The sequence below is a fragment of the Hylaeus anthracinus genome, unplaced genomic scaffold (genome assembly GCF_026225885.1).
Source record: "Hylaeus anthracinus isolate JK02 unplaced genomic scaffold, UHH_iyHylAnth1.0_haploid 27248, whole genome shotgun sequence".
Lineage (NCBI taxonomy): Eukaryota > Metazoa > Arthropoda > Insecta > Hymenoptera > Colletidae > Hylaeus > Hylaeus anthracinus.
Window position 1 is genome coordinate 11,606 of NW_026535061.1, and position 8,342 is coordinate 19,947.

At 40.3% G+C, this 8,342-nt stretch overlaps 1 long non-coding RNA gene across 1 annotated transcript; it reads left to right on the forward strand.

The window, feature by feature from the left end:
* The first annotated feature begins 5,380 nt into the window (after window positions 1–5,380).
* On the forward strand, window positions 5,381–8,315 carry LOC128893209 (uncharacterized). The gene is made up of 3 exons (XR_008461271.1): window positions 5,381–5,611; window positions 6,507–6,695; window positions 7,654–8,315. It is a non-coding gene; the product is annotated as an uncharacterized LOC128893209 (long non-coding RNA).
* Window positions 8,316–8,342: the final 27 nt, after the last annotated feature.

Sequence of the window (8,342 nt, forward strand, 5' to 3'; positions counted from 1 at the left end):
TCTAGCAGACGCATAATAGATGGATGGGCGTTGTACACGATATTACGTCATTAGGAAGCAATACCATCGTTTGCGCCGGTTTTGAGTTTATGGGACCGATGAGGTACGAGCTGGTACAAAGAACGCTCGCTACCAGCAGCCCCCAACGATAATTAGGATATAAGCCACTAAATGTTCTTGAATTATTAATCGTTCCTCGGCACCTAATCCGTCTTCTTTCGGTGCGGACTTGTCGGCGTCGTCTGGTACAGATTCGGAGGATTATAACGTTTCGCTGCGTTCGGACGAAGCGAGATAGATTAACCATCATTTTTTTTCGCGACAACAAAGGTCAAGGTGACATTAACAATTCATAGAAAAGAGAGTTTAATGAGCTTTTATATTAAAATAGAAGACTGAACATTAGTTTAGTTCTAACCACACTTTTATCACGGAATTTTAGAAACGCAATTTTGATTTGCATTGCACTCTACGTGTAGCTGTATCATTTTGGAAACTAAAAATGTTGAAATTTGATGGATACGAAGTAAACCTTCGCCTTTAATATAACGATATAAAGAATCTTTTTAAAAATAATAATAAGAGGTGGAATTTTCGTGAGATTGTATATATGGAATTTAAAAAATTCCTGTGCAGAGTTTACGTTGTTCGTTCGCGACGATAAAATCGGAACGTCTTGTTGGCAACGTTAAAGAAGAACGATACGACCCCGCGGTGTGTTTTAAATTCTTACAAAATGTGCCTCGTTTACCTACGCTCGCGTGCGTAGCTTTACGAGAAGTTTCCGTGAAAATTAAATGCCTCTTGATGCATAATTCTCCCTTCTTTTCGAGTCTTTATTTATAGTTTGGTTAAGCGCGCCCGTATCAGGCCGGGAATGTTAATGCGAAGATAAATTTATAGTAAGAAGTTCGTGACCCGGCTACAACCGTGTTTACATCTTCTTTTCCCAAGCCCGAAATTAATGCATTATCCTAACGAATGCCGCGATTCAATTAGCTCCTCGCAGAAACATATCTGAGATGGAGTTTGTGTAATTCTTACTTGTGTAATTTAAATAACACAGTTACAGAGTCGTGTCAAGCGTGTCGTATTTTAGTGTCTTCGTTATGTTGGTCCTCTTACAAATTATTATTTTCTACTTGAAACTTTTGGAGGTTTGGGGCACGCGTTGATGTTAAAATTATACGCTCCAATTTTGCAGGAATTTTTTATTATGTATTCGCAAGATATTAAAGGGCTGGTCAACTCAGAATTTTTCCCTCGGTTCAGCGGGTGGTATACGTTTTTTTAAGTCCTGAATTATTTTTGTTAACGGAGTATACATTGGCACGCGATGAAAGATCAACCAATAAGTGCGCGCGCGAAAAAGCAAAAACGTTTTAGCCACATTTGGGGTGCACTCGTTCGGTGGCAACGCTCGGGAAAACGTTTGGCTCGTATAACTTACCCTGGTGCTCCCGCGTGCCCTGCTTTGAGCTCGTTACACGCCACGTAGCGAAAGGCTGGTCGCGACCAGGAACGAGCTGCTTGTAGAAACTGAGCGATAACTGGTAAATAAACGATGAAAGATACGCGAATTACAAATTGCACTTTCCTAGCCGTGCACGTTATTTACCATTCGCTTGTGTTCACCGTTTATCGTCTTACGTGAAACGCCGTTCATACGTGTATCGCGCCTGTTGCGATCGCCGTTCCGCGTTCCCCTTGGCTTTTCAGCGACGTATCGTTGCTGTAATATACCTCGAACGATGCTTTGTAAATTTAAAAACGCGCGAAGTTTCCTTACTCACGGATTTTCCAAGTGAATTTTCCACGAAAGATTGCATGGGATTTCGCGGAATCTTTGTTCTTGTTTTAAGTGATTGAATGGTGCGATAGTTCAAGGGGATATTCATGAGGGACTGAATGTAATTTGATTAAATTTGAGATACGTTAGACAATAATGATAAGAGTTACGAAGAAATCACGAACATAGGTTGTGAATAAGAAAATGTTGGTACAGAGAACTGTTTCAGTTGAAGTTGTTGGGTTTCGAGGGACACGAGAATAGAGCCAATGATTTTCATCGGTTGAAACTTTCTTTTCCTTTTATTTCATTAAACAATTACTTAATCAATCCTCATAGAGAATTATAAGCAGTTAAGTTAGCGTGTTACGGTAGCATGGTTTGTAACTTTTGGTTATCAGTTGTCGTGTAGATGAAATATAAATTTTAACGCTATTTTTTAAACGATACGATTTAGTTTTTCATTTATTTTCTGATAAAGCTTTCCGAGATGAATACAATGGCCTATAATTGAGGATCATTCAAGATCCCACGAACTAACTATAATAAAAAATAAATTGTTTGAAGACGCTATCCAAATGTTTATGTCAGATAGTTTAAATATGTTTCGTGCTCCAACTATATCGATTATACTTCGTGTTTCTCATTCACCGCAGGGTCCTCGGGCCCTTAAACCTTTCAGATATCTTTCGCATCGAATAACCCGGATACCTCCGGGTACTTCCGGTGGCTCCAAGTTCTACGGCAACTCCAAATTCTCCAAACGTTCCGGGTGCTTCAGAATACTCGAACAAAGGAGAGGAATTCCGTCGTAGAACCAAATTCGTGACAAAAAGTTCCGTTGTGTCACAACGTTATTCTTAAAAATTTGTATTCATATACGCTTTAAATCAGCTTTAAAACTCATAAACGTATTTATTAGTTTTTATAAAAATTCCATAAACGAACATACTTTTTCAGATAATTCAAAAATATATCAAAACTCTTCTTTTAAGAACAGTATGTATTTAAAACATTTAGAATAACATTCCAAAAATATTTTAGGTAGAGAAAATAGCTTCATACTTACTGGGTTATAATATAAGGAAATAATTCAGACAAAAATTTGAATTTTTTAGTGCTCGTTCCCCATTATTATAAGTAATACATCCGACAAATTTTAAATCATTTTATCAATTTTCACCGAAGATATAAAAAAAAAATAACCGATCGATAAAGATTGTACGTGTTTTCCATTTAAAACTTTCGAAAGTTTTTGAGACACGTGCTTATGTTGAAATTAATAGTTTAAATTTTGCAGGGAATTTTTTTTTAGTATTTGCAAACAATCATTAAAGTAAGGACAACCCTAATATCGCTATCACGTTCGTCAGCGTTACTTCGTAAGCGTTCGCGCGTTTAGCAATGAAACAAGTTGCAAACAACGAAGCTGGGAATACGGAAATAACCGATAAACAAATGATAAAAGATACATGAGGCAGGAATTGCACTTTCGTCGCGGTACATTATCCCGGGCTTTCGGTAATGTATTAGCTCGAGTCTGCTCGTCTGTTTATCCGCGTTCCTCCACCGAGTGAATTTTGCTCGTTCTCCGCCCCCGCCTTTACGCACGCTTACGCGATTGCCCCTTTCCCCGAGGTAAATAGTGGATTCGCAAATTTAACCCCCTCGTAGCCGTCCTTCGTTCTCGATACACGCTCGTTTCAGACAATTCGTATTGTGTAAAAACGCAAATACGCGAAGCAAAAACAAGCACTGTTTCAGAGTTCAGCGAAGTACAATTTCAAACAGTAAATGGCACATAGTCTATTTTATTTTATTCCGTGCTTGTAAGGGGGAAAGCAAAATAAATTATTCGTAGGAATATGTTTTTGAAATGTAAGAGTAGTCGTTAGGAAGGTTTCGGTTGCGGGATCTCGGAAAAAGTAGAGCTTTGCTTCGAACTGTTTTATTTATTTGTTTTGATTTCGGTTTGTGTGAAATATTGCAGAATTGGAAAGTTTTGGGTGATGTGTACGTTTGTTTAGCCAAGTATCATGGTTTCTCGCGATACGGTGTCATCTCTTTCTGAGACTACTTTGGGTTGTCAAGAAATATTTAAAAATGACAATTGAAGCACAAAAATTAAATATTTCACTGAATACTACAAAATAGTAACATTCGTTTCAGTGGAAATCGTCACCTGTAAATACTGAAATGATTACTCATAAATTTGTTACTAATGATATTACGAATCTACATTATGTCCTTAGAAAAAGAAAATCTCTATCGTTTAAAATTATTTACTATTTGTACGTTAAATATTTGTAAGATTCCAATATTGATATATACATCCTAGATTTCCTACAGCATAACTTCGAAGTGTCGCAAGCATTTGACGGTATTTTCATTCTATAATTACGTACACGATTTAAAATGAAATATCCCATTCGCTGTGCACCACTTAAAGTACCATTTCACCAATCTATGAAGCTACACCCGTTCGTACGCGAATTTCACGTTTGTTTGAATGCTACAATGTGGCCGAAAACTGACGTGTATCGAAATCCAGGAGGATCGCGGCGAATCAGAATCGTCAAAACGATGGAACAAATTGTACACGGTGCTCGCGACCGATGCGTGGGAATTCGATCGCGAAAATAGCGTGTAACCGGCGCGAAAGCAAATTCCATCCCTGAAGCGCGAATGACGAGGCTCGCAGGCCAACGAATCGCGAGCTGTCGCTGTATTAGTCGGAGAGCCAGTGACGATTTTACTTACGTCATTTTCGAATAAAAAGAACAATTTTCTTATAAAAGTAAGTAATTCTTATCAAAATAACCAAAAGGTATGTATGTACCTTTAACGACGTAACATCTCTATATTATTGTATGTTATAAGTGCATACAATCCGCAGTGTAATTATAATTATATATATTAATACATATTCAATATATATATTGTATATTTTACCTAACTTGTATACATTATTGTATGTCGTAAGTGCATATAATCCGCAGTCGGATTATAATTATACTTAGATAATTTTTATAATAATAATTAAATGGCGAATTATACTATAAAACATACATAATGTATGCCGAATATATTCTACAATTACAATAACGATATTGTGATTCCATTTTGCACGAATTCACATAGCTTTTGGTTACATTTAACACGTGTTTGTTGTATCAGTTTCCGCAAAATCCGCAGTCTAGTAATAACGAAGCGTTCATAAGAAAAGCGTTCTTTTCATCTGAAAATGACGTAAGTAAAATCGTCACCGGCTGTTAGACTATATCTGGTGTCTGCGCGCTCGTCAAATGCCGCGGCCATTAAGTTACCGTGCAATCAGAACGTTTCGAGAGCCGTGCGCGCGAGTGTCAAGATTAATAATATGTCTCTGAAGACGCATCTGCTAGTCGGACGCGTTGGGAATATAGGTCGAGTTCCTCCTCTCATCTCTCGCCTCGGTTTCGTCGCAAATATATCGCGACGATCGTTAATGTGTCCGATAGTACGAATTACAGCGGCCAGAGAGAGAGAGAGAGAGAGAGAGAGAGAGAGAGAGAGAGAGAGAGAGGGAGAGAGAGAGAGAGAGAGAGAGAGAGAGAGACCGCGCTCGCATTAACGTTCCTCCGCCCCGTGGCATTCGAATGCATTCCACCTTTTTTTCTTCTTCTTCTTGTTTCGCTTCTTATTCTCCCCTCCCCTTCTTTTTTCTTTTCTTCGTTTCCTGTTTATTTGTTCTTTTTGTTTTGAACAGTCGTAATTTTCTTGTTTCAGGAGAGCGACGGAGAAAAGAGCGATCAGGACTTGGTGGTGGATGTCGCGAACGAGGTCAGTACATCCTTCGCACTCGCCACGATATTTTTAGCCCGCGAATTCATTAGGCTGAAGCGTCCTGTACAGTCGATGAAAATCGAGGACCTTTTTTCCAGCTGAAAACCAGAGATAGGGGAGATTCTTATATAGATACGTGTTTCGAGTAACGAATTAAAGATGAACGACTCTTTGCATGGCACTCTTTAAATTAGAGTTCCAGACTTCACTGTGAAACGGAACAGGTTTTGGAGTTTGAATTATTTACTGTTGTTGCCCAGGAGAACTCAATTGTAGACAATGCTCGAGGTAGAATTAAATTAATTTTGCTCGAATATGAATTTCAATTTCAGAATCTTCGGCAAGCTTCTCTTTGTGCAACGAAGACACTTAATCAGGATGATAATAATAATAGTAATGCATAGATAATACAAATCTAATTCTGGAAATTAAAAGTAACTCCCGTTATATATTTGAAAAAGAAGAGATTTATTTCTCATTCAAAAATTGTACTTATATTCGAGCACCGAATGAAAGATTTTACATGCAATTAACACGTTGATCGCCGCGTCACATGGGTGACAATTACTTTCGCTGAAGAGCTAACGAAATTAGTGTTGGAGGTTGTCAAAGAAAATGTATTTGAATGCAATACTCGAATCTCAGTGAAATTACAAAAATAAATATCATAATAAATGTTTGATTACGTAGTTTCTAATAGCCTGTAAATAAAATTTTCAAGAGTATTAGTCTGGCAGTCAACGCGTTAAATAACTAATCTAATCGGTGGAAAAGATATTCATTCGAAATTATTACGCGGATAAGAATTTCGCTCGTCCATGGAAGAACGATAATCCAGATAAACGGGTCTATTTTTTGATAGAAATGTTGTGTTCTTTCCCCATAACAAAAGGAGGCGTCATCACCGCACGCGAACGGGGAACACTCAGATCCACGCGAGAACGGCACCCTGGAGAAGCTGAGTGCTCCAGGACACGCGGGACCGACTTCCGGCTCTGGCTCCACTTCCGTAAAAGACAGGCCGCCCTCGCGAAGCGGAAGTTCCTCCGCTCGTAGCACACCATCTCTGAAAAGTAAAGATGTAAGATCTCGCGGATAGCAAGCTTGTTCGGCGACTAATCGGTCCGGTTCCCTTCTTTCTCTGCCTGCCAACATCAAATCTCGATTAACCCTTTCGAAACCCCTGAAACGCTAAAATTTCCCCTGTAAGGGGAACCCAGTTACTCTGGTATACAGAGCGAGGCATGTAAAACAGGTCACCTGAGTAAATCGCTTATTTTTAGCGATAGAAAGAAAAGTGTCTAAAACAACTCATGTACTTGAAGGTCGACTCTGTTTTTTTAAATTGAATATTATATTGTAGTTTCTTAGACACATTCCGATAGAGCGTTTCAAGCTTACACAGGCTGACTGTTTATAAAAAAGAAATTGTTTCGAGGCGCTTCACAAATATTTCATTAATTCTCTTAATTGCGTTCTTAACGACTCAACAATTCTTGTTCGACCCTTTCTTTTCTATTTCAGCCTGTTTTAAATGCCTCGCCCTGTAGAGTCTCACTCGACTATTTCAAAAAAAAAAAGAATCGAGATGGACCTTCCAAAAAAAAAAAGTGATCGAACAAATATTTAACGCAATTCGAACGCGAAAAGGCTGAAATGAAATTTCCCTTGGACGGCTTCGAAAACAACGGAGATATTTTGATGCTCCCCGTTTAGGTGAGCCGCTGAGCGCATACCCGACGCGAGCAGCAGCGTTAAAATTTGTCGCGCGCGAAGTTACGATAAGTCAATTTGCACGGACGCTGGGTGGAATCGTTCGAGCCGCCACCCCTCACCCCCCCCCATTCTGTCTCTTTCTGTCTCGCTCTGTCCCTCCTCCAACCCTTTGTACTCGCTGAACCGGAAGCACGCGCCCACGATCGGCAGCAAGGATCGATACGTCTCGTTGCTTTCGCGTAAACTCGACCGTGAAATTTACAATTCTCTTTCTCTGATTGCGCCCGATAATAAACCCGAGCCGTCTGAACGAAACTCTCCAGATCGACAAGCCGGGTACACCTGTGGCGGCGGCGAGGGGGTCGCGCAGCTGTACGCCAACTATGGGCGGAATCCCTGGGCCCTTGGCATCGCGAGTCTATCATCCGCCATCGTCGCAGCAAACGCCACCGCAGGGCTATCAGGGTTTGCCGTCCCGCGGCAATGAGCCGCCGCAATCGTCTTCGCCGTACAGCAACTTACCATACGCCAGGACTTCGATGGTATACTTGGTGGAACGAATATAGTGACTCTCGCGAACGCGACGCAGGGTGTGACAACGCGATACAGCCGTGAACGGGGTTGCCACTTATCGACGAGTCTGAAGCGGGCCAATTTTGTTTCTGAGAGGCTGAAGCTGTAGACGCGTGGGTGTAGGGCGGATTCGAATGCATGGGTTGAGAGTAAACACGCGAATTCATTTGGCGAAGGAGAATGGAAAAGTCCCGGAGCATTTTGTAATTGGAGGCTTTGTACCGCGGGTAGAATGTATCGTCGATAAGTGCCGCGAGGCCTAAGGTAGAGAACTGTTTTTGAGAGGCTGAGGCTGTGTTTGTGCGCGTGTAGGGACATGTAGTTTCAAATGTGTAGGTTTAGATTAAATATGCGAATTCTTTAGGCAAAGGAGAATCGAAAAGTTCTGAAGTATTTTGCAATCCGTGGCTTTGTATTGCCGGTAGAATGAATCGTCGAT